Here is a 23,416-nt window from a genome sequence, read left to right as displayed (position 1 = left end):
ACAAATTATATCTTGTTTAGTGATTAAAGTCTCAAATGAACTCATCTTAGGGCTTTTAATCATAGCACAGTTCCTACTTGTGTGAAGCTCATTTTTAGCACCTTGGAGTAATGAATTCATTCAGTTAATTCTCAATTGCATGTGGATGAATTTATCTGTGGACTCATGGAATCAACATGCATATAATCCAAAAGTCATTAGTGAAAACTTTTTTTTTTAAGATTTTATTTATTTATTTGACAGAGAAAGAGAGAGAGCGTGTGCACAAGCAGGGGGAGCACGACAGGGAGAAGCAGGCTTCTCATGCGGGGCTCAATCCCAGGACCCTGAGATCATGACCTGAGCGGGAGGCAGACGCCCAACCGACTAAGCCACCCAGGTGCTCCATTACTGAAACTTTTTAAATGAGAGTGAAGGGTAGGTGTCCTGACCATGAAGGGGCAGAAATAGGGCTTTTGGGGTGCTGGTAATGTTCCTTCTAGAGCACCACCTAAGTTAAGTGTATTCACTTTGAGGTAAATCATTAAAGCTGTACTCTTATGATTAATGCAATCTTTTAGTTACGTGATTCTTCAATTTTTAAAAGGCTAATGTAAAGAGAAAATTTTTAAAACTGAAAACATTACATGATCTAAGCTCCATGAAATCATGGATTTCTGTCTTGTTCAGTATTCCCAGTTCCTAGAACCTGGCACATGGAAAGGACCCAACATATATTCAAATGAATTAATGGTTAAAAAAGATATCCTACTATGCAAAGGTAGAAGAGCTTCTACAAAAAAGTAAAGATTCCCCTACCCCACCTCTCGTCATCTCCAGTCCTGCTTTTCAGAGTGACTGACTTTTTAACACTCTTAACTTTCTCTTTTTGGTTTTCCTGGGGGTTCTTTTCGTATCTCCAAATACTATGTTTATATCTTTTTTCTTAATTTGTCGATTTTAGACATTATGTTCTTGTTCTGACACATGAGGATTGAGCTTACATTACTACCACTTCCCTTTTTTCCTCCTCCAACTATAGTTATAATTAAGGAGAACTTGAACCCAGTTAGAGTTAAAATATTGTATTTTATATTCAATTTCTGTATTAAGCGTGTCTTCAATTTCTTTGGAGAAATATGAATGTAAATATATAGTGGAGATTAATAACAAAAAGATGCAACCCCAGAAACACCTGATGTCACAAAGAAACTAGACTAAGACTATAAATGATAACTCATAATCCAAAAATGAACAGTTCCTCATATTATCATAATGACAGTCAAGAATTGTCTTTGTACCTTCTCACACACATTTTCCTTAACGTGACCTTGCTCAATAGAGCAAGAAAATCTGAAGTCTTCCAAATAATATTATATCAAAGAAACAAAGAATTTTAGAAGTAGATGGTCATTTAGTCTAACCCTTTCATTTTTATACAGAGAAAATGAAACCCAGAGAAGTTAATTTGCCCAGAGCCACACAGTTTAATCAATAGCTACCTAGTCAATACCTGCTGACATTCTGTCTAGTTATTTACTTACTCATTTAGCAAACTTACAGGTACTATGCAAAGAAAAAGTAAGATAAAATCCTCACCCTCAACGTATTTTCTGTCTAGAAAACCTAAGAAGTCAAGAGAACATGGATTGCAAGCACATAACTTCATGGAGAGGTCAGGGAGAATGGATAGAGGAGAGCGAGAGAGAAATGACGACGCCAGACCATCCCTGAAGGTTGAGTAGTTGGCGAGGAAGGGAAGGACACTCCTCACACAGGGAGTGCGTATGCAGAGGCATTCAAAGGGAGAACACACAGAGGGTAAGGAACTGAAAACTGATGTGGATGATTTGAGAAATAAGGGATGGGGGAGGAGCAAGGGTGGGAGGTGAGCTGTGCAGGAACGAGCCTGTGAAGACAACAGAGATTCATTTCAGAAATAAAGATTATGACATGATCAGACTTGCGCTTTGGAAAGCTGACCTTTATGTTGGAATGAATGACAGAACTGAAGGAGATAATGAATCAGGAGACAGTGCAAAAACGAAAGTTAGAAATTCAAGGAGGAAGGGATGGATTCTGGAGGCGAGGAGGAGGCTGAATTAATAGAACTTGGGGATTGGAGGAGATAAATGAGAATGCATGAAGAATGGGATCCTAAATTTCTGGCATGGGGAACTTACCAAATGGACCACAGTGGGCTGACACCTGCATGCCTTAATGTGCATGGGGGGTGGGGGAGGGATTGCAATTTGGTGAATGAGGATGACCATAAATTTGGTACCGGCATACTGATGGGGTATCTATGTGAAGATACTTAAGTGGCTCCGCAATAAAATTACTGTTTTTTGTGGCTTGCCTTGAATGACTGGATTCTTCCAGTTTAACAAATACTTAGTAAATATAGCAGAACTGTCCCCCCAAAATCATCCATTTATTTCAACACAGGATTGAACTACCTTTGTAAACAACTTGGACTGATTCCTATTTGGCTATTACAGTACACTTTCTAAGAGAAATGGTATACTTTCCCTGACCATCATAAAAAGGAACTTGAGGGTAAATGACTGCTAAGGTAATGTTTTAAAACAGTCAGGGGAACCTGGGTGCTCAGTCGGTTAAGTGTCTGCCTTCGGCTCAGGTCATGATCCCAGGACCCTGGGATCCAGCCCCGCCTCGGGCTCCCTGCTCAGTCTGCTTCTCCTTCTCCCTCTCCCCCTGCTTGCGTTCTCTCCTTCTCAAATAAATAAAATCTTAAAATAAAATAAAATAGTCAGGAAATATTAAAATGTCCTAAGGTGTACTTGTTAAATTTAGTTAAATGCCTAAAATGGGAAATTAGCTAAAGACATGGAGAGAAACCATCTAGATATTTTATCAAATGAATGCTATGTTATGGCATGATAGCAAGGAAATACATTTAATTGTCAAATACCATGCTTTTGATTTTAATTTCCCAGGTGTACTGAGGTTTGCTTAATCACAAGTGACTTCTAAAATGTTTTCAGAATGAGGAGGCAATAGCCATTGTTTTCAATTCATCAAAAATAGGATAATCCACAGTGAAATGCCTATAAAAAAAGTTCTTTCCAATCTCTCTCTTTTCATCATGACTCTCCCCTTCTCATCCATGATACACAGAATTTATCCTTTTCTCTGGAATTCTGATTCACTTTCTAGATTATTTTTCTTGTTCATATTCAAGTCAGTAAGAAAGTTCAAGATCTAATTTTATAGAGGACACTCCCACTAAATCCTTACCTATGCTTTCATTATCCTTGATTTTGACCAGGTTTTTAAGACTCATAGATTTAAAACACACACACACACAAATACTTAACTTACCTACCTTACTATATGTTAACTGCATAATAAATGAATGAATTAAATGAATATGGTATGGAATTAGCTATGTTTTTGGTTCATTTTAATCCATCCCCAACAAAATATTTTCCCAGGCTTCCTGGCTGGCTTGAAATTAGCAGTGTGAATACATTTAATAAAATAATCTTTTCTGGGCACTGGGGTGGCTCAGTAGGTTAAGCACCTGACTCTCGATTTTGGCTCAGGTCATGATCTCAGGGTCGTGAGATCCAACCCTGTGACGGGCTCCGTGCTGGGCATGGAGCCTGCTTAAGATTCTCTCTCCCTCTCCCTTTGCCCCTCTGCCCCCCACTCCTTCTATTAAAAACAAAATAATCTTTTCTACTGCCTAGATTTTATATTCAATTTTAATTTTATATAAACTAATAATTTTGTGTATTCCCTTAAGTACTTTCCTGAATATCCAGCAAAACTAAAAACATTAATTTAATTTTTATTCTTAACCTTCTTCATGTTTCTTCCTACTTTAAATTTCTCTGTATAAACAGCCATTCAAACTCCTTCCATCCTTCTATGTCATCTTTATTTTAACTTTATAAGTCATAAAGGTGCTTGTATTATTTAGAGAGCATTATACAAAATGCTATAAATTGTAAGGGATTCTTTTCCTTTGACCTCACCACCAAACCTAGCCTCTGTTTAAAAGAAAAAAACACTGAAGTTTTATAAACCAAGTCTTAATTATCAAATACCAGTAAATGCTTAAATCTTAAAAAATAAACCTATACCTAAGTTAAGACCTATTAGACAAAGAAGTTCTTCAAATATCAATAAAACATGAGGAATTCATGTTAAAACCCTCAAAATATAGTCATTCTCTCCATTCCTAAAATTCTTGCCTCGGAAGGCATATTTTCTAAGACAATCAAGTAATTTATTCTCACTATTTGAATGAATTGCAGGCGTGGGCACAGAACCAATAAACAGGTAGACTGGTTAGGGAGTCTGTCATCACTTTTAATTCTTCTTCTTTCATGCTTGATATATGTTAGAATTGATTTCTGGAGATAAAAACTGACTTCTGGAGGGAGAGGTATGTCCTGACATTGAAACAGAGTGTAATATGTTCAGTCTGAATCACATGATAAACAATAACAACAAACAATTTTTTTAAATGACTGCTATTTTGAACAAATTCACTCTAGCAATCAAATTTTTTTTAATGTTAAACGCTTTCTATAGAGGTATGCTTAACTATATGCAGGTTTTGTATTTTTTTAGTTCAAGTTAGAGAAAAGAAAATCTCACCAACAAATACTCATGTATCAAAAGCCTTAAAACTAAGAAAAATCCATAGCTTTATTTTCCAGTATGAAATGTATGAGCCGGTCATAGATTTTTTACAAATACAGTAAAGAAAAGGGCAACATTATAGTTTTGTGTTTTCGTTTATGTTTCTCTTCATGCCTAGAAGCTGTAGACTGAGCTGATTATGTAATGGAACACAGCACAATTTATCCTTCTCTGAGACTTCTCGCAGGGAAGCTACCAAAGTACTTGGATTATATTTTATTATTTTAACTAGCAAACACTGCTGTAAGTACTTTTCAACAATGACAGCTTTATAGTGCACTTGTTATATAAGTAAATAGGTAGTTTCTTCCAGTTTGTTGGCAACCATAAAAATGATTATACATAGAAATCTTTGTGAACAATTTTTTAAATTTCATTTTTAAAACTTGAATGTATGTAAGTGATTCGAAGAGAGGTCTGTGTCAGCACCAGAATTAAGTGGGCAGCAGAGCAGGGGGGACAGAAATCAGCAATTTCCAATAACGTGGTTCTGACTCTCCCTGGGGTCAGGACACCAGGCCTGGGCTGCTGGCATTGGGCTCTTTTCTAGTCTGGATGGCAGATTTCATAAATTGTGTCCACAGAGAACACACGGTTAGCTTTAGCGTTTCAAGGACAGTTTTCCAAAAATGCTACAAGTGAAAAATAATCAACAACACCCTGACGTGAGGAGGTCCTGGGTATTGCAAAATCATTAAAGTGTGAAAGTGGAAAATACAGTATACCTTACTAACTGCCTGCTTGTTCCTGAGGTTTTCCAGCTAATAACTTTTCCCCCTTCATTTTTTATAGGTTTAGGTAAGTAATTCTGGATGGCTTAACATATTTTGGTTTTACTTTTTAATTGATTAATTTAGATAGGCTTTAACAATTTTTGGATTACAAAGCAGCACCTGTAGCATTGTTTCCTTTCTTGGAGATACTACTATTGAAATTACAGTTTCAATGGAGTGCAGGGAAATTCTAGAGTAGACAAAAAGTTACACTTTTTTACTTGCATAGCACCTTTTATCATTTCAATTACTTTATTACCTTGCTTCATAAGTGCCTCTAAAACTTGGAAACTAAAAGCCTTTTTTTCCCATTTCATAAACTCATCTTTCAGAATGAAATGCTTTCCTTTTGAAAGGCATTGGGTACTTTTTAATAAATTCCTTGTTCTAGTAAACTTCATGTGCTCTTTAGGTAAGAATATAATATCTAGGAAGCAAGAGCTAGTTTTTGGTTTCTTTCTTCCCAGAAGGCAAAATAGTGTAATTTTTGTTCCTTGTAGAAAACAGCTGCCCTAATTTTGAACAAACAAAACAAAACTTATGCCATTCCTTCACTCAAAAAATAGTTATTGATGATCTACTAGTACCAACAAGCACAATGCTGAATGTTAGATATGCCTTTGTCAGTATAAATTAGATATGATCTCTTTTCAGCTGGAACTATAGGATTTTGATTCTTTCAGATAGCTCTTTTCCTCTCCTTTCTATTATTTTTAAAAATAATTAGGTTCTTAAAGAATAAGCCATATAGAATCTTTATATTCTTTAAAGCTCCATCAGTCAGAATCTTTTTTTCACCATTTAAGGAAATTGAGTCTATAGTTTAAATTTATTAATATCTTTTGAAAGTATGGGTCAGAATAAAAGCTGGTTATAAGATTTTGGCCTAATGGTAAAATATAAATAAAAAGTAATAAGCCAATTTGTAATGGGGAATTAAGCCTCCATTTCATTATTCTAATTTCAAAAATAGGCAACAAATCAAAGCAGATGAAACTTGTACTACTGATAATTAAATCTATTAGTTACTACAGGAAAATAAGGAGAGAATAATAATTAATTGATTTCTTTTTAAAATTTAAAATACAATGATATTTTTATGATTAATACTCTAAATGTTTTCATTCATAATCTACTCTTGAGGATTCTATCATCTTTAACAAATGACATCTTATACTACTTTTATGTAAAACTGTTAGGCTTTAAATTATTTGTAGTGAGGCAATAAAATATTATTTCACAACTTATTTTCTAAACTATTAGTTGATTTTCAAGGGTAGGTCTATCAACCTCACCCAAAATATGAAAGACAGCACATTAATTTACACCCAGGAATACCCTCTTTAATACAGCAGAGACCAAAGGTCCAAAGCAAGTTTATCATCATGAAAACAATGCTGTTTTTTTCAATAGTGAGACACTAGATACTCATTAATGAAATTTTACAAAGATAAGAGTCTCAGTTATGTTACTCTACTAACTTTACCAAATTATGTGGTTTCAAATATTAATCTTCATTGTTTAAAAAAAAAAAAAGGTCAAGGAGCCAAACCAACTTGTAGGACTGTGACACAAGTCCAAACACTCCTTCCTAAGGCTGAATGCTTCTAGTTCTTGAAAATCCCCAAGGTCACCTAAGTGACAGGGTCAACTCATAGGGGTATATATGCTTCTGATGGTTTACCTGCTCACCTCTAAGAACATTACAGGGGAGTTCAGGATTTGTGGAAGGTGCAAGAGTGCAAATGAGAATTAATTCCCAGAAAGCAGCACAAATTGCTTCAGTGTGGTTTACCGGTCACCAAGAAGCAGTTGTCAATTAACTCTAATCAGACATAAATGTAGATGTAAGAGTAGAACATTTAAAATTGTCCTACGACACTAAAATTCTTTTCTTCCTTCTCTTCCTCCTTCTGTTCTTACAATATGTAACGATCTTGCCACCTTAGATGATTCATACTATAAACAGAAAACCAATAAAACAATCGCCCTGCTAATTTGCATAGCCATTGATTCTTATGCATCCATTCCTGCTAATGTGATTCCTGTTGAATCTGTAGACTGGGCGAGCATAATCTGAGTATTTCCTCTATTGGTTAAACTATTCTGCATTTCCAGACACACTTTCTATTGCAGCCATCTCTATGCCCAGAAGAACACATCTTCTAAGAAATTCTGAAGAAGAAAAAAATATTTTCACTACTTTATCAAAATCCATATGGAAACTCACATTTTTTTAACTTATTATTTTAAAATGTCAATACTGTTCTTACTTCTCCCAAGTTCAAACTAATTGAAGGTTATGAAGTAAGCACTTCCCCCCAGAAGCCAGAACTTTCACCTCTTCAACAGGGGAATACCTCTCATAAATTAGGTAAAAAAGAAAAAAAAAAGATCTTGCTGATTGAATGACAGTCCAAGATTCCTGCAGCCGCCAAGTCTTTATCTAGACCTTCTATCTACCACAATGAGCAATCTGGGAAAATGAAGGTAGTAACTTACTTCACCAATTATCTGGAAGTCTGAAAGTAGTAGTAAAAACCTGCCTAAATATTAGTTTCTTAAACTAGCTTCAGTTTGTTCCAAGGAAGATGACAAGAGAAATAGGAGGAATATGATCACTAAATCTAACATTCTAGCTATTTCAGACTAAGCTTTTTACCAAAGGCAACTCAGTCATCACAGATGAACTTGTTTAAGAGGTAGAAGTAAGAAGGAAGTGTGAAGATCAAAGTAGTGCTTACAAAGGGGAACAACTATTTTTGTATGTATACTCTAGTATTTACTAACTGGGTTTGAAAAACAGGGTGTTTATTCAGCCCATCTGAATGCCAGCTGCGGAACATAAGATCAAATTGAAATTTGAAAACAAAGATAACAGATTTTCAAACCCTAACTGTCAAATCCACCAACACCTAATAGGATTATAATATTTCCTTTAAAAAGTCTTTCAAACAGGTTAGAAGTGATTTACTATTCACAGCGAGCAGTATTTCAGTGCCAGCATTAAATCTACACATAATGAGCCTTTCTTTGTTCACATTTGTCCAGTAGGCTGTGGCCCAGGAAGACATTTTATCTAAACAAGCTCCAGAGGGCATTGGGGAGTTGCAGGTATATCAATATGGATGAATAATTTCAAGAGATTTCATGTTTCCATTTATGATATATGTTCAACTCCCCTTAGCAACTTAATTACATAATAAATGTAAAATACTACAAGAAACAAATCTTTGTATTTCCTATCTTCCCAAGCTCATAAGCTCAAAAAATACTTTGCTTTAAATTATGTACATTTCTTTAGTGCATCAAACAGTAAAAGGATTCATCTCTAGAAAGCACAATATTAAAATTAGGAAAACAACATACTTCAGCTAAGAACTTTATTCTAATTAAGAGTCCGTTTTAGTTTTAACAAACACTATGCAATTTAAACTACTCAAGAATATTCTACTGAGATGTTTTGCTAGAAAAATAAGCACTGGACATCTTGATCCCAAGCTTCAGTGTTTACCAAAGATCACCAGTTTATAAAACATTTGTATGCCAGAGTTATTAAATGTTTTAGTAAAACTCTAGTCATGTTCTCAGATTATGGGCTTTATAACAAAATCTTTAAGTTAAATACAGTTACTTAATAAGCTGCAATGCTGAAAAACCCTACTTAACGAAGTCAATGAAAAGGTCTTAAATCTTGGTAATCAAGTACTATATCATCAAGTCCCATTTAGGTGTCAGTATAGACCAATAGATCAGGGCAAACATCTCCACTGTTATCTATTTTTAAAGACCATAAGAAAACTTGTATTGAGGATAGGCTTTGTTTATATCATTATTTTTGTTTTCGAGGTCATGCATGATACACGGTGCTGTTGTCCAAGTGCTTTACATAATCAGTGGCTAAAAAGTGCTCTAAGTAGGTAATTTCTTTTCTCAAATGCCAGGCCCTGTAGGGTCAGTACCAGGCCCTCCTTGATTTTTGAAAACAAAGATACGGATCCTATAGTAGGTGAATACATTACGTCCTGGTTGGTCGGTGTGTGTGTGTGTGTGTGTGTGTGTGTGTGTGTGAGAGAGAGAGAGAGAGAGAGAGAGAAGTGTTCTTTTTGAAGTAGGAGATGAAGGAATGAGGCTGTTCTACTCAATTTGAGGGAGCTGGGGAGGGCTTTCCCAGTCAAGAGGACTGACATACACTTCTGCTTTCATTTCATGGAACGCCCTTAGGTGAAATCTGGTTCAGCACTGCACCAACCACCTTCCCCTCTCCGAAGCTCACCTCAACCCTCAAGCCACCCGCCAGGAGGGGCTGGGGGGGGGGTGAACATTAAAAAAAAAAAAAAGTTTGCGAGAGTTCCCTCACAGGTCCCCGTTCCCGCCTGGCATTGGGACGCGAGGAGGAAGGACGGCCCGGGCAGCAGCGGCCCTCTGGCCAACAAGCCCCTGCGAAGTCCAGATGTGCCTTTTGCCCCTCTCTCCAAGCCCATGTGCCTCTCAACTACTGTCAACCTAGTCCTCCGTCCGGTCTAGCCCAGCGGTTAGCGCAGGAATGAGGAAGTCCGAACAGGGCTAGAGGGGGTGCGGGGCGGGTAGGTGGCGGGACTCGGGCCACACGTCCCCGGCGTGGCCCCCACTGGCCGGAGTTCGGCTTACCGTGGTGGCGAGTCCGCGCTCGGCCTCTCTGCGCCTGTGGGCTCCCTTCCCGGGCGGCGCGGGCCTGCGGGCGGCGAAGGAAGAAGCAGCGGCCGGCCGGAGCCGGAGCCGGTCCGGTGCGGGTCGGGTCGGGTCCGGGCGAGCGGGCGCGCGGTCTCGCCGGGCCGGGCCAGTCAGCGCCGCGCCATGTCCGCAGCGCGGGCGGAGGGAAGCGCAGGGCGCGCGGTGGCCGGGCCGCGGCAGTGCCGCCTTCCCGGCCGCGGCGGCTCCGGCCTGGGCTGCGCTGGGCTCTCGGAGCGGGGCCGGCGGCTGGGCGCAGGCCGAGGGCGGCGGCGGCGGCGGCGGCGAGAGGCCCGATCGACGGGAAGGGCAGGGGAAGCTGTCAGCGCGTCGCCGGGCCGCTCCGGTGGCGAAACCTCCTCTTCCTGCCCCGGCTCGCTGGTGCACTTCTCTCTCTTTCTCTCTCGCTCACTCTCTCACTTCCTGGCTGGAAATTCCCACTGACGTCGAGAGAGAAGACAGACAGACGGACACCCGCGCGCACGCAGCGGGGGCGGGAGGTGGGGTCGCCGCCGGGGGTGGGGGAAGCCCGCACTTCTGGGGGCGCCGTGCGCCCCCGGCCCGGCCTCGCCGCGCAGCTCGGCTCCTGCCCCTCGGGGCCGCTGTGGGACGCAGGACTGGGGGCGCGCTTTCGGTGGCCCGGACTCCCGGGTGCCCTGCGGAGCTCCGGCTCCCCAGCGGGCGCTCCCAAAGCCTCAAGGGCTGGAGCGGACGGGGACGCCCCCCTGGAAGCTTCTGTGGGGCCGAATTGTCCCGGGAGGCAGGCGGCGCGGAGGCGGCGGCTGCGCGGCCGTTGGAGTCTGGCGGTCCAGAGCCCTAAGGACAGGCCCAAGCATCTGGAGGGGATGATGGGGCGGCCTGGAGCCAAGCATGCTGTGTATAAAAAGAAATCTCGTCTATATATTCCTTTTAAGTTGTCTCATTTACACAGATCTCTCCACAGATTAAATTGGGATTGCTATATCATAACTGACTTCTGTCCAGTGGATTCTGAACATCAACTGCTTTTTGGCGAGGTCTTAAATCTCCTGGTCATGACAGTTATTCAGAACTTTCATCTGTAGGGTGTTGTCAGGCCTTTATGATAATTACCGTGGATAGAATTATAGTAATGGTGGTAGCAATAGTTTTTGGTTCACAGCTGATAAAGAGAATACTGATCCAGCGGATGGGAGTTTTTTTCTTTTTTTCTGGAGAGAGCACTATTAGAACCGGCAGGCAGACAGGTCTCCCTGTGACCACCATTCAATAGCTTATGGGCTGCTTTACGTGCCTGGCACCTTGCTAGGCAAGGGCTGGGGATACCTTAGGATAGAATACCTCCCAGAATAAGAAACCTTGAGCTGAAATAGATACTGTAAAGCTCATTATCTCACCACTGGGTTCCGTGACAACTGTGTAAATTTAACTTTAAAAACCCTAATAATCACGCAATCACCACGCGGTGTTGCTATGGCATTTGATTGCGGTTGCAAGTTGGCCATTGTTTTCACGCCCGCTCCCAGCCCCCTTTCCTCCCTCCCTCCCCTCCCCGAGGCAATCACAGGGTTCTCAAAGGAGTGTTTGGCAGGGGTGTAGAGATCCATTTTGACTGGGCTTGGCGCGAGTCTCTGCAATGGCTTTGGAATCAAGCAACAATCTACCTTGAAGCAATTTCATTTAACTCCCAGAGGTTATTTGTACAACTGGAATCCAGGAAATTTTATAAAGATTAAAGACAATGACTTTTTAGAAACCCCATGGCGTTATTTATAAGACATTATTAGAGGGGCGCCTAGGTGGCTCAGTCGTAAAGCGTCTGCCTTCAGCTCAGGTCATGATCCCAGGGTCCTGGGATTGAGCCCTGCATTGGTCTCCTTGCTCAGTGGGGAGTCTGCTTCTCCCTTTCTCTCTGCCCTGAGGGGCCCCGCGCACGCGCACGCGCTCTCTCAAATAAAATATTTTTTTAAATACTTCTATTTAAAAAAGACATTATTAGAAATGTTTTCAACATTATATTTTAGTAGATGAATATATAGTGTACGTAAAATTATTTTTGCCACTCATATGAGTATAAAGAGTGCAAACTTCCATGAAACAAAAAAGTGTTAGGGGAGTAGTTTTCTTTACTGGGCAGATGTGAACATTCACAGAGTGAATGTGGGGTGTGGGGAAGTGGGGGTGGGGTACCCCATTGATGAAAGAATGGAGAGATAGGATTGTTAAAAGAGTAGAGCCATCATGACATATTTTGGGAACAAAAAAGAGTATTATTTAGTAAAATGGATTAAATCAAATTTCAAATTCAAAATTATCCCACAGAATAAACTTAAAATTGAGGATGGGGTGTTAAGCAGATAAATTAGCTTCCTGAGGCTGCCATAACAATTACCAAATAACGGAAAGTTATTCTCTCACAGTTCTAGAGGCCAGAAGTCAGAGATCAAGTTATTGGCATGCTCCCTTTGAAGGCTCTAGAGAAGAATCTTTCTTTGCCTCTTCCTAGCTTCCGGGGGCTCCCACAATCCTTAGTATTCCTTGGCTTTTAGCTGCATCACTCACATATCTGCCTCTGTCTTCACATGGCCTTCTTCTCTGTGTCTCCTCTGTATCCATATCTCCCTCTCCTTTCTCTTATTAAGACACTAGTCATTGAATTTAGAGCCCACCCCAATCCAATATGACTTCATCTTAACTTGATTACATCTGTAAAGACCCTATTTCCAAATAAGGTCATGTTCATAAGGACCTGGGGTTAGGACTTCAACATTATCTTTTAGGGGATGCAATTCAGTGCATTACAGTAAGCAAAACTGTAATAGTTGCCCACCTGCTCTTTTTGGTTCACCAGTTAATTTTCCTATATTCCTGCTTTGTTTCCTAACACTTTTTCTATACCCTGTACATACCTGCTTTAAGGAATGTTTCTTATGAATTCATCTACACTAAGGTGTCAAAGCGCATTTGTCATTATCAGGCTACAAAGGAAAAAATGCCCAGATGTGGAATTTCACACATCAAGACTATGGAAAGGACAAGTTGTGTGGTGTTTGTCACCGGTCTGTGAAATCACATAAATTTCCCTTCTCCTGAAGCTGGGTATTGGAAATGTTGGTGTCCAGAGAAATTTTTTCTTTAAATATATATATTTTTAAAGATTTTATTTATTTGTCAGAGAGAGAGAGAGCATAGGCAGGGGGAGAAGCAGACAGAGGGAGAAGCAGGCTCCCCACTGAGCAAGGAGCCCCACATCAGGTATCATTTCTTTTTTTTTTTTTTGAAGATTTTATTTATTCATTTGAGACAAAGAGATACAGAGAGAGAGAGAGAGAGAGAGCATGAGCAGGGGGAGAGACAGAGGGAGAGAGAGAGCATGAGCAGGGGGAGAGACAGAGGGAGAGAGAGAAGCCGGCTCCCTGCCGGACCAGGAGCCCGATGTGGGGCTCTATCCCAGGACCCTGGGATCATGACCTGAGCCGAAGGCAGACGCCCAGCCATCTGAGCCACCCAGGTCCCCCTAGGTATCATTTCTTGAGTGAATATTATATGCCAGGTAGTATGCTAGGCACTTAATTTTTTTTATCTCATTTACTTTTTAATTTTTTAAAAAGATTTTATTTATTTCTTTAACAGAGAACCCAAAAGTAGGGGGAGCAACTGAGGGAGAAGCAGCTCCCCACTGAGCAGGGAGCCCCGACTTGGGGTTCAATCCCAGGACCTTGGGATCATGACCTGAGCCGAAGGCAGAAGCTTAATGACTGAGCCACCTAGGCACCCCTGTCCAGAGAATTTTGAGGTCGAGATCTGTATAATGCATACACTGACAATGAGAAATGATTTAGTGTGTGATGGGGATTCACAAATGCAGATCCATATGTCTGAATCTTGCAAATTTTAAGACCCATCTTGGTGATACAACAGGCCTGAATTGCCTTTCTGTAAAGGGTACAACTTGCTTCAGGTCATGAAGCTACCTCAACTTGCTTGGTCACAGGTCTTGGCGATGGGAGCCAAGATGAAATGGAAAGGTTTCACTAGACTTGAAATCAGACTTGAGGTGGAAACCTGGCTTTACCTTGAATTATCTGTGTAACCTTTGCCAAGTAATAGTTTGTGTGAACTTCAGTTTCTTCACTTGTACAATAAACATAACATTATGGCTTCTACATTGTGCTGTGTAATAGCTATCTGTAATGTCTTACATTTATATGTTGTATTGCTATGATCTGAATGTTTGAAAGTTCAGATGTTGAAATCCTAACCCCCAAAGTGAAGGTATTATGAGACCTTTGGGAGGTGAATAGTTCTCATGATTGGATTAGTGCCCTTAGAAGAGACTCCATGAGTTCCCAGGTTGGTGAACACGTGGAGGTGGGGGAAGAATGGCATGCCTGGAGAGAGCATGGAAGCTCTGTGCCCTTTCCCCATGCCTTGCCCTATGGATTGCTTCATCTGGCTGTTGATTCGTAGCCTTTATCATATCCTTCAATACACTGGCAAATGACACAGAAATATTTGAACACCATGGACTGTTTTTCCATGTACTGAGACTATACATCATCCAGTGACTATCAATTTGATGGGGAAGTTATTGAGGAGTACACATCCTCCTCCATGTCAACAGAGACACGAAAAGGGTATCATTTGACTAGTGACAGCTGTGTCAGACAACACACACGCAACAGTCAAAAAATCAACAAATTGGGGCACCTGGGTGGCTCAGTCATTGGGCGTCTGCCTTCGGCTCAAGTCATGATCCCGGGGTCCTGGGATCGAGCCCCACATCGGGCTCCCTGCTCCACGGGAAGCCTGCTTCTCCCTCTCCCACTCCCCCTGCTTGTGTTCCCTCTCTCGCTGTGACTCTCTGTCAAATAAATAAATAAAATTTTTTAAAAAACTCACACAAAAAATTTTTTAAAAATCAACAAATTATTTGGAAGCTATTATGATGATTTGTAGGACAGTTTGTGCTGCAAGCATATCTTTTGGCATACATAAACCAATTCCTGAAGAATGGGCCAGCAGCTGCAAATACAGAGCTTTAGCTCTGCAAAGGCTAGATTCCCCACTTCCTATCCTTCAGTTCACTCAGGGATATTAAAAGAAAATATCATATTCAGACAACTGAACAAATTATTAAATTTCTGTGTATGCTGTTGGTAAAGAGAGAGAGAGAGAGCGACTCCAGAGACCTACCTCCTTCCTTTTGCCGTGTGAGCCGTGTGAGGATACAATGAAAAGTCTGCAACCTGGAAAAAAGGCCTCACCAGACCACGCTAGACTTTCAGCCTCCAGAAGCCAGATAGAAATTTTTGTTGTTTATAAGCCACCCAGTTTGTGGCATTTTGTTACAGCTGCCCAAGTTAGCAGACTAAGATGTATATATGCAACAATAATGTATGTGTTACATTATAACAACCCTACCTCACCAAGCTCTAGAGCAAAAGGGGAGAGAGAGAGAGAGAGAGAGACAGAGAGAGAGAGAGAATGTAAGGCTTATACAATGTAAACGTTTATCCTAAGAAAAAAGACTTGACATTAATTTTCTCCTGGGCTTACACGGCAAATGGGGTTGCACTGTTGACACACACTGGATAATCCACTCAGCCCTGCAACATCTCTCCCTGCGGATAGTGGAGCATTTCATTTCGCCACCACTAAAGTGCTTGCCATATTCTGTGTGGTGCTTGCACAGGTAGCAAGTCCTATTGCAGGGACACTCAAGTAGCCCGTGTAAGTGGTTGCAAAAGAGAAAGAAGATACAATCTCTACTAGAAGAATGAACCCTTAGGGAACAGCCAGAACGAAAGTAATTTGTACAATGGATTATTTCACTAAGAATAAAACCAATCTGAGAAGGCAAAGAAATCACCTTCCTCTTTAGATTATATAAAGAATCCAGAATTGTATTCCCTTGCAATGAAGATAAAGACAGCAATACATTTTAAAAAAGAATGTCACTAGGACGCCTGGCTGGCTCATTTGGTAGAACATAAGACTCTTGGTCTCCGACTAGTGAGTTGGAGCCCCGTGTTGGGTAGTGAGTTGGAGCCCCGTGTTGGGCACAAAGTTTACTTAAAAAAGAAAAAAAAACAGTGTCATAATTCTAAAAAAAAAAAAATTAAAAAATTAAAAAATTAAAAGAATGTCACTGATCTAATAGATACTAACATCTTTTTTATCAGTTCAAATGGATATTTATGTACTGCCATCACTGCCTTCAAAGAGTTCACAAAATAGGGCACCTGGGTGGCTCAGTTGGTTAAGCGACTGCCTTCGGCTCAGGTCATGATCCTGGAGTCCTGGGATCGAGTCCCGCATCGGGCTCCCTGCTCAGCGGGGAGTCTGCTTCTCCCTCTGACCCTCCCCCCTCTCACGCTCTCTCTGTCTCATTCTCTCTCTCAAATAAATAAATAAAAAATCTTAAAAAAAAAAAGAGTTCACAAAACACAAAGGAGTGCTTGAAATTATAATCTAAGGCAGAGTACAATGAATGTTTGCATGGAGGTATATCAAATACTTAGGCATAGGTAGGGAGAGAGCCCCCAAGGCTGGCAGTATTGCCGGGTGCTTATGCTCTTCGGCTGTGGAGTCCGGTGCTAAGTTCACATTTGAAGCTGTACCTGATTGTGCTCTTCACAGAAAATAATTCACTCCTGTTCTGCCCTGAGTCGCTGTGTGACCCTGGAAAAGGAACATCATTGTTCTAAGCCTCCTTTTCCTTACCTGTAAGACAGGATGATAATTATACCCACCCCATATTGGTATTGTAAGGGTCAAATGAGATACATGTCAGATGCTCAGGAAACTCACATTTATGTTGGTTATTATTATCAATGCAGTTGTTCCTCAGAGGAAAAACCAAATGACAAAGATAACATTTAGTGGATGTTAGAATAGTGGATAAGATGTGCTGGTGAATTGAGGGCGCCTGGATGGTTCAGTCTATTAAGCGTCTGCCTTTGGCTCAGGTCCTGATCTCAGGGTCTTGAACTCAAGCCCTGCAGTGGGCTCCCTGCTCAGCGGGGAACCTGCTTCCCCCTCTCCTTCTGCCACTCCCTCTGCTTGTGCTCCCACAGACTCTCTCTCAAATAAATAAATAAATAAATAAATAAATAAATAAATAAATAAAATATTTTAAAAAGTATGATAGTGAACTGATGAGGAGGAAAAAAAACTAGATGAATGGAGGGGCGAGATTTCAAAGCATGAAGTCTGGCTTTAAAACGCAGTTTATAACAAAAAGACTTCCACTTCCACTTCCACTTCCTAAAAGTAGAATTGTATGTTGTAATAATTAAAAGAAAAAAATCTAGATTTAGGGATGCCTGGGTGATTCAGTCAGTGAAGTGTCTGCCTTTGGCTTAGGTCATGATCCCAGGGTCCTGGAATTGGGACTGTGTCAGGCTCCCTGCTCAGCGGGGAGTCCGTCTCTTCCTTTCCCTAAACCCCTTGTGCACTCTCTCTCTCTCTCTCAAGTGAATAAATGAAATCTTAAAAAATAATCTAGATTTATTCCCAGACACCCATCTGCTAACATTTTTTGTCTATCACCTCTCTAAAGCACACTCATAGCACTTAAAATATGTCCCATAAATAATAATGAAATGTTCAAAAAGACTATTCTCTTAAAAAATGTAAACTAAGGGCCTGATGGAAACAGGGGAAGTACGTATTGTTTCACCAAAGAATTGGCCATAAAAGCATATCCTATACATGGAGAGACTCAGGAAGAAGGAGAGGATGTGGGAGAGCCAGGATTTGAATCTAAGTCAACTTGACATCTACATGCGGGAGGCTGAGATGCAGGTGGTGGGAAAGAAGTTGCAATTTGTGAACATATAGAAGTCCTGACATCATTTACACTTTTCTTTGAGGCAGACAAGAAGGAATGGAATATCTATTGTTTTCCTCTTTATGGAGATCACAAAATAATAGTCTTTTGCTGCTTCTAGACAATAGTCATTCTGGAATTTACCAACAATAAAAGTGGGCAAAACAAATACTTTCTTTTTCAAAGACTTTTATAGCAAAATATATCCTAAATAAATGAACTACTCAGACCAGAAAGAGTTGATATTTTATGTGATCCTTTCATAATCTAAGTGAAAGTTGATTTGGATTCAAGCTAATGTAATGGTAGCAGAAATAGTAATCTCTATCATTTATTGAATTCTTACAATTTGTGACATTGTTTCCAGTGTATTTATATGATGTTTGGAGTAAATAATACTAGCAGCTATTAAAAAAAAACAAATCTCTGGGCGACTGGGTGGTTCAGTCGTTAAGCGTCTGCCATCAGCTTAGGTCATGATCCCAGGGTCCTGGGGTCGAGCCCCACATCGGGCTCCCTGCTTCACGGGAAGCCTGCTTCTCCCTCTCCCACTCCCCCTGCTTGTGTTCCCTTTCTCGCTGTGTCTTTCTCTGTCAAATAAATAAATAAATAAAATCTTAAAAAAAAAATAAAAAAAACAAATCTTGGTGACTTAACACAATAAAAGTTTTAAAGTTTACTTCTCTTTCACACAAAATTCACTGCAGAAGCCTGTGGTTGGGTGGCTCACCTGGGCAGCTCTTCTCGAGCGATTCAGAATCTTTCCATCATCCAACTTCACCATTGTTATTTGTTGCTTCCAATGTTGCCTCAGAAAAGGAAGAGAGAGCATAAGAAATGTTAAGTCTTCTTTTAACTGTCTTTAATTGAAAGTGACACAATACTTCTGCTCACATTCCATGGTCCCACTTCGATGCAATGGATCCACGAACTATAGTTTGGCTGGGTATTGAGGAAGAGGAAACAAGTTGAGTGAGCATATGGTTAATAATTGCTACACACATATTAACTTATTTAATTCTCCAACAATTGTATAAGATAGGTTATTAGTCCCATTTTTACAGATGAGATGTCAAATCATTGTCCTAAGTTTTCATAACCAGTATGTAGAAGGGGAACCCAGATTTGACCCCAGTTGATTTGCCTCCAGCACCCATGCTTTTAACCACTATACTAAACTATTTTTCCAATGAAATGAAAAGGAGAAGAATTTAAGAGATTTTTAGGAGTTAGGGCCAATAGGACATGTTTACAGATTATATGTGCAGTATGAGTAAGAGGAAGAGTGAGAGGCAGCTCTGAGATTTTTAGTCTGGGTGATTGGAATGGTAACATCACAACTGAGAAAGAATCTATGGGAATATGATATATTCAGTTTTAGACATGCTAAGTATGATAAACTCAATGAGATCTCCATGTGAAAGTGACTAATGCTCAAATGAAAATTCAAGCCTGATGCTCAGAGAGACATAGGGTTGGAGCTCTAAATCCAGAAAGAACTGCAAAGATATGATAGTAGTCATGACCCAATATGAGTGACCAAAGAGAGCTGGAAGAGAAGAGGACAAAAGAGAGAAATTTGAGGAATAATTATTGCTGGGATTGATGTGTGTGTGAGAGAAAGAGAGAGCGAGAGTACAGGGAGCACAAGAGCAAGCTGGGGGAGGGGTGGGGACAGGAGATGCTTAAAGACTCCTGAGGTGCCATCGAAGGCAGGAAGAAGGCCTAGAAAACCAGAGAAGAGAGAGAGCTTCCAGGATCAGAGTGCTCTACAGTGTCAAATACTGAAATCAGTTCCTGAAAGGTGAGGATGAGAAAAGACAGTTGAATTTGGACATTATGAAATCCCGAACATGGTTATAGGGGATGGTTCTGCAGGTAAGGAAAAAAAAAACAGTCTGTACTCCGCTCACTCTGTTCACTCTGTTCGGAAGAAAAGAGAATTTTATTAATTCTCAAAATGGTGATGGTAACAGTGGCCATGGTCCTATGTTACTTTATGGGATTGTTTCAGTATAATGATGACAGCCAAGAGCCAGAATCTAGTCTAAAAAGTGAGTGGGAAATGGAGAAGGGAAGGCAGTAAATGCAAAAGAATCTCAGAGTTTGGAGGGAGAAGAAGGAAGGAAAGAGAAATTAGTGTGATTCTTCGTTTATTTAACTAACGTTTATGGAGTGCCAGGGTTAAAGAAAGTTTGGAAGTGTTGAAAGATAGTTTACTGAGTTAGTAGAATTCATAGAAGAGAGAGGATTAATGAAGTGGCAAGGTGCCAGAAGAAAAGAGAAGTGGGATATGTAGAGGTCACAATCTAGGTGAAGGGATTAGGGAGGACAAGTCTTCCTGTCTGAGAAGTGAGGAGGAGAAGCAAAGAGAAGAGAAGCTTCGGAGGAGATTAGACTCTAATCACCAGCTGAAATGCACTAAACTGAAACCAAGGATAGCTATTAGGATTTTATTAGTTTGTTAGGGCCACCATAACAACATACCACAGGCTAGGTGGTTTAAACAATAGAAATTAATTTTTCTTATGATTCCGGAGGCTACAAGTCCAAGAACAAGGTGTTGGCTGTGTTGGTTCTTTCTGAAGTTTCTCTCCTTAGTTTTTTGGTAACTGTCTTCTCCCTGTGTCTTCACATGGGTCCCTCAGTGTGTCTGTGTCCCAATCTCCCTTTCTTGTAAAGACTCCAGTCATATTGGATTAGGGACTACTCCAATAACCTCATTTTAACTTAATTAGCTCTTTAAAGAGTCTATCTCCAAATACTGTCACATTCTGAACTACTGGGGATTAAGAATTCAACATATGAATTTTGGTTGGGACACAACTCATAACAGAGATATCCTCTATTGATTTGCATAAAGACACGGAGCCAGAAAACCAACTCATCCCAGTTTGCCCAGGACTATTCTGGCTCTAGCATAGAAAGACTTTGTGTAAGACACCTCAGTCCCCAGCAACCCAGGGTGGTTTGTCAGGCTACTTGAAGCCAACAAAACTGGTTTGAGTGAAATCAGACTGGCTAATGGGCATCCCATTGAGACAGCTGCCAATTACTTGTTTTTAAGAAGGAGGTTACTATTTCCTGAAAGATTCCATATCTAGCTGTCAAAGCTATTCATAAGTGATGGTCTGATGCCTATATATATATTTATATCTTTAATATATCTAATAATCTCTCTCTATATATATATATCTTTAATAGAAAAATCATGTCCTTGCATATATATTTCTCCTGACAAGCTTTTATAGAAATCTGGAAGAACTCATTGTAAGAGTAATATCCATTGTAATAGATCTCCATTCATCATTTTGGCAGCAAGACTTCTGTAGAAAACATTTTCAGGAATTGTTAAAGAACAAATTCAAATAATGCTGTTTATCTATTGACTATTTCACTGTTTCAACAATTTTTAAAAACTTTCAATTCGGGGCACCTGGGTGGCTCAGTTGGTTAAGCATATGCCTTCGGCTCAGGGCATGATCCCAGGGTCCTGGGATCGAGCCCCGCGTTGAGCCCCACATCAGGCTCCCTGTTCAGCGGGAAGCCTGCTTCTTCCTCTTCCACTCGCCCTGCTTGTGTTCCCTCTCTCGCTGTGTCTCTCTCTGTCAAATAAATAAATAAAATCTTAAAAAAAAATTTCAATTCAGTACGCTTTAAAAGTACAGTCATTTCACGTAAATGAATTGTCTTAACAACACTTACATAGTCCTTCCAGCCAACCTTTTCTGAGTGTGTGAGTGTTGAGTGTACATGCCCGCACAGTTGCAGGAGACGCCATTAGATCTGGGGAAGCAGGGGAGCCCTGAAGACAGTTGGGAGTGACACTGGGAGCAGCTGCCCCTGGTGGTCCCAAAGCTGTCATGCAGTGAGACCCACAGTTCCTGAGTTGAACAGGAGAGTGAGATGGCCAAGTCCTACTGACTTTCTCAGTGGGGCCCTTTCCGACCGCCAAAGTTGCCTAAGATCCTCTTATCTGCTTCTCTAGTACCTGGGCCATTACATTTAGTTCATTGTATTAAATTGTATGATACATATGTTATATATATGTTATATATATCATACAAATCATTGAGTCCATATTTATTATTTTTAATAATATATAATAATAATATAAAAATGTAGAACTTTCAAAAATAATGTCATAAAATAAAAAAAAGTACAGAATATAAAAAGAAAATCCAAGTTGATAAATATAACCGGTTGAACTTGCTCTGTGGAACAATCTGAATGTGGACAGAAAGCAGATGGTACCTAACAGAGTCATGAAGGAGAATTTAATGAAGAAATTATTGACAGGGGTGGGGCAAAGTTAAGGGAAACCAGTAAGTGATGGCAAAGCATCCCAGGGATAACAAGAAAAGGGTTTTACCACTCCTAGACTTTTAAAGACAAGGAGAGAGAACGGTTGCCCAGAACCAAGAAAGAGCTTGTAGCTGTAGGAGAAGAGTTTTAGAAAAGAGTTGGGCGCGGGGCGCCTGGGTGGCTCAGTCGTTAAGCGTCTGCCTTCTGCTCAGGTCATGATCCCAGCGTCCTGGGATCGAGCCCCACATCGGGCTCTCTGCTCCGCGGGAAGCCTGCTTCTCCCTCTCCCACTCCCCCTGCTTGTGTTCCCTCTCTCGCTGTGTCTCTCTCTGTCAAATAAATAAATAAATTCTTTAAAAAAAAAAAAAAAGAAAGAAAAGAGTTGGGCGCTTCACTGAGGAACTGGCCACGAACAGCTCACCCCATGGCAGGGAGGGAGCCAACAGAATATATTACCCAACACATTTCCAGTGTTTCCCATTAAGATGACTTAAATGGAAGCCAGAGGCACAAAGCAAGATGGAGAGAAGTGGAGAGAGAGAATGGATCTGGAGGAGAAAAGGCAGAATATCCAGAACATAATACAAGTCCAAAGTCACTATTATAAAAAAAGAATTTAATGGTCAGTTTATAGTGGTGCATGCAGACTCCTGCAATTAATTCATCCTGACTGGGACAAAGGGTGGTTGTGGGGAATAGAATGGTCATTATGCAGGTGTGACCTTAAATACTCAGGAATCCCATTCCTTTTACAAGCCTGTTAGATGGAGATTATAAATATGGAAGAGAATCTATCTATTCTTACAAGAGACTAGATCGGCAGAAAGCCTCCTAAGTACCAGATTACGTTGGTCCATGGAAAAATAATTTTTGGTGATTTGAACCTAAATTATTTCTAAAGCATTTCATCCACCTGGTCAGATCAAGTCACTTCTCAGTTCAAAATCTTCCAATGGTTTCCTCAGTCACTCAACACAAATACCACAGTCCTTACGATGATCTAAAAAGATCCTTCATAATCTGGTTGTTTGCTGATTCTCTGATTTCATCTCCACTCCAGTGGTTACTCTCTCTAATATGTCCCAGAAAATCTGCCATTGCTGCTCCTTTGAACACCCCAAGCACAGTCCCCACACTGCCGCCAGGATCTTATGTATCC

The 23,416-nt window shown here is 40.5% G+C and overlaps 1 protein-coding gene across 2 annotated transcripts in view; it reads right to left on the bottom strand.

Annotated features, from left to right (window-relative positions):
• Positions 1 to 10,228, bottom strand: part of NFKB1 (nuclear factor kappa B subunit 1) — a 113,475-nt gene extending 103,247 nt beyond the window's left edge. For both annotated transcript variants that reach the window (XM_032400904.1, XM_032400905.1), the window contains exon 1: positions 10,080 to 10,228. The gene's annotated coding sequence lies outside the window, so the exon portion shown is untranslated. The remainder of the gene's footprint in view (positions 1 to 10,079) is intronic.
• Between the last annotated feature and the right edge of the window lie 13,188 nt (positions 10,229 to 23,416).

Source organism: Phoca vitulina, unplaced genomic scaffold (genome assembly GCF_004348235.1).
Source record: "Phoca vitulina isolate PV1807 unplaced genomic scaffold, GSC_HSeal_1.0 scaffold3, whole genome shotgun sequence".
NCBI classification, from domain to species: domain Eukaryota; kingdom Metazoa; phylum Chordata; class Mammalia; order Carnivora; family Phocidae; genus Phoca; species Phoca vitulina.
The sequence above is the reverse complement of the archived record's forward strand: the minus strand, read 5'-3'. Positions and strand labels throughout refer to the sequence as shown.